The sequence below is a fragment of the Chiloscyllium plagiosum genome, unplaced genomic scaffold, assembly GCF_037043375.1.
Source record: "Chiloscyllium plagiosum isolate Xiang-an unplaced genomic scaffold, Cpla_swu_hap1 HiC_scaffold_29, whole genome shotgun sequence".
In the NCBI taxonomy this organism is placed as follows: domain Eukaryota; kingdom Metazoa; phylum Chordata; class Chondrichthyes; order Orectolobiformes; family Hemiscylliidae; genus Chiloscyllium; species Chiloscyllium plagiosum.
The window spans coordinates 23,455,181-23,465,609 of NW_028270167.1; positions in this window are offsets into that span (position 1 = coordinate 23,455,181).

Here is a 10,429-nt window from a genome sequence, read left to right on the forward strand (position 1 = left end):
GAGGAAACAAATGGACAAGTTGCCAAGAAGGGAACTAAGAAAGCAGTGAAGAGGAAGCCAGTGAAGAGTGGCAAGAAGAGGACAATGTCCAAGAAAGTTATGCCACCTCCATCTGCAAAGTGATGAAGCAGGTTCAACCTGCAACGGCATCCCACTCAAGGCCATGAGCATCATGAACTCATTGATGAACAATATTTTAAGCTATCATCCCTCTTAATTGGCAACTTGCTACTGCCAAGCAAAAACTCACCCCACTAATGGGGAACTGCATAATAGATACTATGAACTGCTCCTGATGTCTGGATAGACTTCAGAGAATTTCTCATGTAACTTAGTCACAATCACATTATAGCTCATGTCATTCAGGCTCCCATAGGGTTTCACTCTTTCTAGCTATTAATTACTTTTTGAAGGCAAAATTATTGTTGCAATTTGCACATAGCAAGCTCCCTGAAATCTGCAAGATGGTGATGACCATGTAACCTGTCGTCGTGATGTTAACTGAAGGATAAATATTGACCTACAATCTTCTGCTATTGAATGAGTTAGCACTGAGACACACTTTAGTGAATAGAGGAATTTTAACCCAATGCTGACATCTGAAAGGATCCACTCAGCAAAAACAAAAACAGTTCCAGGCTTTAGATCATTGATAAAGTGATGTAGAGGTTGTCGAACTCACATAGATGATCTAGAAAGCACAGTTAGAAAGTCAAACAGCAACATGTTGAACTTAACAGAAGGAAACGCTCCTTGTCAAGAAATTAATTTATGTGATAGACTGCCATCTAGTGTGGACAATACTGACTTAATTGAACTATTTAAAACAAAATTGATCAATAATGATTCATTGAGCAATGGAAACTGACGGCATAGAATTATGTGAACTGCAAGAGTCAACTTTTACTTCAACTTTTCTTGACTCATTATCTAATGTGTATATATCTGAAAGTTACTTCTTTAAACTCATATTTGCAATGTTAACACTTAGCTGCACATTTTGAAAAGGAGCAAGAGCCTCTTTCTTCAAAACCTTTTCCCTGAGGCTCTGGCACAGTTATTATTATGACACGGTGGTGAACCCGTCTGTTAATTAAACCAAACACCCAGAAAACCTCACTCCGCCTCATAATCTGTTAAAATATGAGTGACAGAGAATTCCCAAATCCCACTATTTAAAGAAAATAACATCAATTTATTTCTTTAACTCTAAAAATGAACATTAAACAACAACGATGCACAGCTCTAAGTCCCCCTTTCTCTTAACTGCTTATTACCTGCCTCCAAATCTGTAATAATATGCTGTTTCAATAAGACACTTATTAAAATTACATCAACTTAATTTTAAAACCACCACAGCCGCTGTTGTCTTCTGTGACTTCACTCTTCTGGCTGCTGAATTCCCTGGGTCATCTTCTTGCTTTTTACTGCGAGCATGTTTCATGTCAAAAGGAAGCAAAGAGTGGGGATAAATGAGTGCTATTCTGGCTGGCAATCAGTGACTTGTGGTGTGCCTCAAGGATTGGTGTGGGGACCACAATTATTTACAATTTCTGTAGATGATTTGGAGTTGGGGACCACGTGTACAGTGTCAAAGTTTGCAGGTGACACTAAGATGAGTGGCAGAGCAAAGTGTGCAGAGGACTGTACAAAAGTTGCAGAGGAACATAGATACATTGACTGAGTAGGAAAAGGTCTGGCAGATGGAATACAATGTTAATAAATGTGAAGTCATCCATTTTGATAGGAGTAACAGTGGAAAGGATTATTATTTGAATGGTAAAAGGTTGCAGCATACTGCTATGCCGAGGGACCTGGGTGTCCTTGTGCATGAATCACAGAAGGTTGATCTACAGGTACAGCAAGTAATTAAGAAGGTAAATGGAGTTTTGTCCTTCATTGCTAAAGGGTTTGATTTTAAAAGCAGAGACGTTATGTTGCAGCTGTACAAGGTGCTGGTGAGGCCATACCTGGAGTACTGTGTGCAGTTCTGTTTTCCTTACTTGAAAAAGGATGTACTAGCACTGGAAGGGGTGCAGAGGAGCTTCAATAGGTTTATTGCAGAGTTGAGGGGGTTGGCTTTTAAGGAGAGACTGAGTAGACTGGAATTATATTCATTGGAAGTCAGAAAAATGAGGTGGGATCTTATAGAAACATATAAAATTATAAAGGGAATAGATAAGATGGAAGTAGAGAGGATGTTTCCACTGGCAGGTGAAGCTAGGACAAGAGGCCATAGCCTCAAGATTTGAGGGAACAGATTTAGGACTAAATTGAGAAGGAACCTCTTCACTCAGAGTGTTGTCACGCTCTGCAATTCCTTGCCCAGTAAAGTAGTTGACACTACTTCAGTAAATATTTTTAAAGCTAAGGGAGATTTGTTTCGAACAATAAAGATGTTGGGAGAGGAAAAAAACGGAAGGCTTGGAGGCCCTGGTCCAGGAACTCCGCACATATGTTCGAGACACCACCCATGCCCTCCACCTCCTCCAAGACTTCCAATTCCCTGGCACCCAACACCTCATCTTCACCATGGATATCCAATCCCTCTACACCTCCATCCGCCATGACCAGGGCCTCCAAGCCCTCTGTTTTTTCCTCTGCCAACCTCCCCAACAGTACCCTTCCACCGACACTCTCATTCGTTTGGCCGAACTGGTCCTCACCCTTAACAATTTCTCCATAAAATCCTCCCACTTACTCCAGACCAAAGGGGTAGCCATGGGCACACGTATGGGCCCCAGCTATGCCTGTCTCTTTGTTGGCTATGTAGAACAGTCGATCTTCCGTAATTACACCGGCACCACTCCCCACCTCTTCCTCCGCTACATTGATGACTGCATTGGCACCACCTCGTGCTCCCGCAAGGAGGTTGAGTAATTCATCAACTTCACCAACACATTCCACCCTGACCTTAAATTTACCTGGACCATCTCTGACACCTCCCTCCCCTTCCTGGACCTCTCCATCTCCATTAATGATGACCGACTTGACATTGACATTTTTTACAAACCCACTGACTCCCACAGCTACCTGGATTACACCTCTTCCCACCCTACCTCTTACAAAAATGCCATCCCGTATTCCCAATTCTTCCACCTCCGCCGTATCTGCTCCCAGGAGGACCAGTTCCACCACAGAACACACCAGATGGCCTCCTTCTTTAGAGACCACAATTTCCCTTCCCACATGGTTAAAGATGCCCTCCAACGCATCTCGTCCACATCCCACACCTCCGCCCTCAGACCCCACCCCTCCAACCGTAACAAGAACAGAACGCCCCTGGTGCTCACCTTCCACCCTACCAACCTTCGCATAAACCAAATCATCCACCAACATTTCCACCACCTCCAAAAAGACCCCACCACCAGGGATATATTTCCCTCCCCACCCCTTTCCGCCTTCCGCAAAGACCGTTTCCTCCGTGACTACCTGGTCAGGTTCACGCCCCCCTACAACCCACCCTCCCATCCTGGCACTTTCCCCTGCCACCGCAGGAATTGCAAAACCTGCGCACACACCTCCTCCCTCACCTCCATCCAAGGCCCTAAAGGAGCCTTCCACATCCATCAAAGTTTTACCTGCACATCCACCAATATCATTTTTGTATCTGTTGCTCCCGATGCGGTCTCCTCTACATTGGGGAGACTGGACGCCTCCTAGCAGAGCGCATTAGGGAACATCTCCGGGGCACCCGCACCAATCAACCACACCGCTCTGTGATCCAACATTTCAACTCCCTCTCCCACTCTGCCAAGGACATGGAGGTCCTGGGCCTCCTTCACCACTGCCCCCTCACCACCACACGCCTGGAGGAAGAATGCCTCATCTTCCACCTTGGAACACTTCAACCTCAGGGCATCAATGTGGACTTCAACAGTTTCCTCATTTCCCTTTCCCTTCCAGCTCAGCACTGTCCCCATGTCTTGTCCTACCTGCCTATCTTCTTTTCCACCTATCCACTCCACCCTCCTCCCTGACCTATCACCTTCATCCCCTCCCCCACTCACCTATTGTACTCTATGCTACTTTCTCCCCACCCCCACCCTCCTCTAGCTTATCTCTCCACCCTTCAGGCTCTCTGCCTTTATTCCTGATGAAGGGCTTTTGCCCGAAACGTCGATTTTACTGCTCTTCGGATGCTGCCTGAACTGCTGTGCTCTTCCAGCACCACTAATCCAGGATCTGGAGAAAAACCTTGCTGTGTAGGTACTTGAAAATTGTCAAAATGGAAATAGTGTTAGTTAAGAAGCCATCCAAATCCAAGCATGAAACAAATCAAAGAAGGATGGAATTCCATATTTTAAGGCAAATGCTGGATGATGCACAAGGTTCATGAGAAGGCATGACTTAGCACTTCAGCAGAGAACTAAGATTGCAAAAAGCTGCCTGCTGAACCAGAAGATATGATATTACAGTTTCACCAGTTTGTAATCAGAAATTGGTAGAAAATAGGCTTTTTGTACTGTAGCATGAATTTTAGTCCCTCAAAAGTAGTATCCATGTATTAGTCAATTCCATAAATTTAACCTTAAAAGATCATCTATTGTAAAATTTGACTTCTACACGTGTATATATGATACATTTCAACAGTGTTTAATTCACTGTGAAGCTCTCTGGAATGTCTTGAGGATGTGAAATGAATTGCATGACAAGTGTTTTCTTTTAAATCAACCATTTCTCAGTAATAATTTTTTTAATGATGAAACAGAATAATTCTTTGCTGTTTATTAGTAGCATGAGAATTTGAAAGGTAATTCAATAAAAAAAAGTACTTTTGGTAGAGAATTATATCCAAAACTGCAAGTTTTGAAATTGTACATTCGAAAATTAAAATTATTTCATTTTAATTTTAATAAGTGGAAATACTTAACTGATCAGGTAGCATCTGTGGAGAGACACAGAGTTATCATTACACAATTAACCTTTAATCAGAACTCAAAAATCATATAAATTCAGGAAGCCAGGAAAAGAAAATTGAAGGTAGAAGATAAGAGAAAGCAAAATTTTAATTCATTCCAGTATGTTTTCAATGCACTCAATGCTTATTTCCTTTGTTGCTTAGTCGATCCCTCATGGTGTTGTTCTTTGTTTATCAGTGGACAAAGGTTTTAGAAGGTGTGGTGTCAGGTATATGATTTATATATATAAATCATACATGTCACTATTTCAAAACCCAAACTCTAAAGTAAATGATTTTTATATGTGTGTGTATGTGTATATATATATATATATGTATGTATGCATGTATATAATGGCATGTAGGTTTGTCTATGAATGAATTTCATGATTAACTTATATATCTGTAGCCTGGTGATTTCTTCAAAAAAAAACAGTATGAGAGAGAAGGTCTTTTCAGCTAATGGGAATTTGTTTACAATGTGAGAGCTTTACAAGTGAACAAAGTAAACAAAATAATTTGTAAGGCTTCAGTTAGACAGATGTGAAATTGTGCTGTTTTAGGGGAAACACCCATACCTTGATGAAAGCTTTTGGCTTCAGTTCAGTTTGCAGATACCCGGATTGTAGGTGCAGGTGTGAAATGGTTTATCCTGAAGAAGGGAGAGGGTTTAGGACAATTTTTAAAATGGGTTACCTCAGTGTAAGGAGTTTATTTTGAAAATTCTAGACCTGAAAGTGCTTAGTAAAATCCTGAATGGGTTACTTGAAACTGAGAAAGTCTAAGGTCAACCGTAAGAAGTCTCAAAGATGAGGTGATCAGGCTCTTAAAAGTGGAAACTGATTCATCAGTTAAGCACTATAAGAGTAATAGAGAAGGGAAATCTCTCTGGTATTTCAGGAATGTGAAGAGGCACTGTTGGGATTAATGGTATTGCATTTTATGATGTGCTTTGAAATATTTAAACTTTCCATTTATGTATATAGTTTGATTTATTCTATTTTTTTCTTCATTTCTGTTGCATAATAAATTCCTGTTTAATTGTTAAAATCAAATTTGGAACATTAAATGCAATGTTTCAATGAGAGACTACCTTGTTAAAACCAAAAAAAAGCATGATCTATCAAGCCAAATTTCAATTTCTGAAGTGTCCATTAATAACATTACGTGGGATCATAACAAAGGGTAAGAATATTAAATTAGAACACAGAACTTTACAGCACAGTACAGGCCCTTCAGCCCTTGATGTTGCGTCAAACTGAGAAGTTAATCTGATGCTCATCTAACCTACACCATTCCACTATTATCCATATGTATGTTCAATGCCAATTTAGATGCCTTTAATGTCGCGAGTCTACTACTGCTGCAGGCAGGCTATTCCAGGCTGCTACTATTCTGAGTAAAAAAAAACTACCCAAATATCTGTCCTAAATCTATCATCCCTTAATTTAAATCTATGTACCCTCATGTTAGCCCTCATAATCCAAAAGAAAAGGCTCTCACTGTCCACCCTATTGAACCCTCTGATTACCTGATACATCTCAATTAAGTCACCTCTCAATCTTCTTCTCTCCAAAGAAAACAGCCTTAGTTCCCTCAGCCTTTCCTCGAAAGACCTTCCTTCCATACCAGGCAACATCCTCGTAAATCTCCTCTGAACTCTTTCCAAAGCTTCCACACCCCTCCTATAATGCAGTGACTAGAACTGCACACACTACTCCAGGGTGCCGCCTTATGAGTGTCAGCTGAAGCATAACCTCATGGCTCCAAAGCTCCAACCAATAAATGCCAACACACCATATGCCTTCTTAACAACCCTATCAATCTGACTAGAAGAAAGTGAGGACTGCAGATGCTGGAGATCAGAGCTGAAAATGTATTGCTGGAAAAGCGCAGCAGATCAGGCAGCATCCAAGGAGCAGGAGAATCAATGTTTCGGGCATGAAACGTCTCATGCCCGAAATGTCGATTCTCCTGCTCCTTGGATGCTGCCTGACCTGCTGTGCTTTTCCAGCAACACATTTTCAGCTATCAATCTGACTGGCAACTTTCAGGGATTTATGCACCGGGACACCAAGATCTCTCTGTTCATCTACATTGCCAAGAATTTTACCATTAGCCAAGTACTCTGCATTCTGAAGTGAACTACCTCACACTTTTCTGCATTAAACTCCATTTGCCACTTCTCAGCCCAGCTCTGCATCTTATCTATGTCCCTCTGTAACCCACAACATCCTTTGGCATTGTCCACAACTCTGCCTACCTTAGTGTCATCTGCAAGTTTACGAACCCATCCTTCTACGGCCATCTCCACATCATTCATTAAAATGACAAACAGCAGTGGCCCCAAAACAGATCCTTGTAGCACACCACTGGTAACTGAGCTCCAGGATGAACATTTCCCATCAACCACCACCTTCTGTTTTCTTTCAGCTAGCCAATCTCTGATCCAAACTGCTAAATCACCTTTAATCCCAAAACTCCTTATTTTGTGCAATAGCCTACCATGTGGAACCTTATCAAATGCCTTACTGTGAAGTCCATATACACCACATCAATCATCTTACCTTCATCCACCTTTTTTGTCACCTTTTCGAAGAACTCAATAAGTTTAGTGAGGCACGACCTACCCTTCACAAAACTGTGTTGACTATCCCTAATCAAATTATTCCTTTCCAGGTGGTTATAAATCCTATCTTTTGTAACCTTTTCCAACACCTTACCCACAACCGAAGTAAGGCTCACTGGCCTATAATTACCAGGATTGTCCCGACTCCCCTTCTTAAACATGGGAACAACATTTGCTATCCTCCAGTCTTCTGGCACTACTCCTGTTGACAATGATGACATAAAGATTGAAGCCAAAGGCTCTGCAATCTCCTCCTGGGCTTCCCAAAGAATCCACAGATAAATCCCATCCAGCCCCAGGGTCTTATCTATTTTCAGATCTTCCAAAATTGCTAAAACCTCCTCTTTGTGAACCTCAATCCAATCTCATCTCATAGCCTATATCTCTGTATTCTCACTAACATTGCCCTTTTCCAATGTGAATACTGACAAAAAGTATTCATTAAGCACGTCCCCTATGTCCTCAGATTCCACACACAACATTCCACTACTATCTTTGATTGGCCCTAATCTTACTCTCGTCATTCTTTAATTCCTGATATACCTATTGAAAGCCTTAGGGGTTTCCCCAATCCTGTCCATCAACAACTTCTCCAGTCCCCTCCTGGTTCTTCTTAACCGTGTCTTTAGACCTTTTCTGGCTAACTTCAAACTCTCAAGCCCCCTAACTGAGCATCCATGTCTCATCCTCACATTAGCCTTCTTCTTCTGCTTGACAAGAGCTTCAGCTTCTTTAGTAAACCATGGCTCCCTCCCTCGACAACTACATCCCTGCCTGATAGATATATACCACAGTAGCTATTCCTTGAATAAGTTACACATTTCAAGAGTGTCCATCCCCTGCAGTTCCCTTCCCCAACCTGTGCATCCTAAATCATGCCTAATCGCATCATAATTGCCTTTCCCCCAGTTATACCTCTTTCCCTATGGTATATACCTATTCCTGCCCATTGCTATTGTAAACATAACCGAATTATGGTCACTATCACCAAAGTGCTCACCTACCTCCAAATCTAACACCTGGCCGGGTTCATTCACCAGTACCAAATCCAATACGGCATCACCCCTTGTTGGCCTGTCTACATAATGTGTCAGGAAACTTTCCTGCACACATTGAACAACACCTGACCCATCTGTGGGCGGCATGGTGGCACAGTGGTTAGCACTGCTGCCTCACAGCGCCAGAGACCCGGGTTCAATTCCCGACTCAGGCGACTGACTGTGTGGAGTTTGCACGTTCTCCCCGTGTCTGCGTGGGTTTCCTCCGGGTGCTCCGGTTTCCTCCCACAGTCCAAAGATGTGCAGGGTCAGGTGAATTGGCCACGCTAAATTGCCCATAGTGTTAGGTTAAAGGGGTAAATGTAGGGGTAGGGGTATGGGTGGGTTGCGCTTCGGCGGGTCAGTGTGGACTTGTTGGGCCGAAGGGCCTGTTTCCACCCTGTAAGTAATCTAATCTAATCTAAACTACTTAAACTATATTATTCCTGGTCAATATTGGGGAAGTTAAAGTCCCCCATAACAACTATCCTGTTACTCTTGCTCCTATCGAGAATCACCTTTGCTATCTTTTCCTCTACATCCCTGGAACAATTTGGAGGCCTATAGAAAACTCCCAAAAGGGTGACCCCTCCTTTCCTGTTTCTAACCTCAGCCCAAACTACCTCTGTGGATGAGTCCTCAAATGGTATCTCAGCTGCTGTAATACTACCCTTGGTTAACAATGCCACACCCCCATCTCTTTTACCGTCTTCTCTGTTCTTGCTGAAACATCTAAATCCCAGAATCTGTAACAACCATTCCTGTCTCCCCTCTAGCCATATCTCTGAAATAGCCACAACATCGAAATTGCAAATACCAACCCATGCAGCAAGTTCACCCACCTCATTCCAGATGCTCTTGGCACTGAAGTACACAAATTTCAAACCAACGTACTGATTGCTGGTGCCCTCTTGCGACTTTGTAAACCTATCCCTGATCTCACTACCCTGAATCTCCTGTACACTGGAACTACAATTCAGGTTCCCATCTCTCTGCTGCATTAGGTTAAACCCCAACGAAGAGCATTAGCAAATTGCCCCCCCACCCTGCCAAGATATTGGTGCCCCTCTGGTTCAGGTAAAGACCATCCTGTTTGCAAAGGTTCCACCTTCCCCAGAGAGAGCTCCAATTATCCAAGAATCCAAAACCCTTCCTCCTGCATCATCCCTGCAGCCATATGTTCAGCTTCGCGCTCTCCCTGTTGCTCGCTTCACGAGCACATGGCACAGGCAACAAGCCAGAGATAACAACTAAGCTTCCACTAGCTCCCTGAATTTCTGTCTTAGATCCCCACCTTTCTTCTTGTCACTGTTGTTGATGCCGATGTGGACCACGACTTGGGGCTGCTCCCCCTCTCCCTCAAGGATCCCAAAAACACTATCAGAGACATCACAAACCCTGGCACTTGGGAGGCAATGCACCAATCATGAATCTCTCCTGTTCCCACAAAACCTCCGATCTGTCCCCCTAACGATAGAGTCCCCAATGACTAAAGCTCTGCTCCTCTTCCCCCTTCCCCTGTGAGCAACAGGCACAGACTCTGCACAAGAGACCTGTGACCCCTTGCTTATCCCTGGTAAGTCAGCCCCCCAACAGTATCCAAAATGATGTACTTGTTGCTGAGGGGAACCACCACAGGAGATCCCTACACTGCCTGTCGGTTCCCTTTCCCACATGTGACGATAACCCACCTATCTTCTTCATGTCGCTGTGGAGTAACTACCTCCCTGTAACGTCTCTCAATAACCCCCACCGCATCCCGAATGTAGTTCATCCAGCTCCAGCTCCAGCTCCAGTTCCCTAACACGGTTCTCGAGGAGCTGGAGTTGGGTGCACTTCCCATAAATGAAGTCTATAGGGACA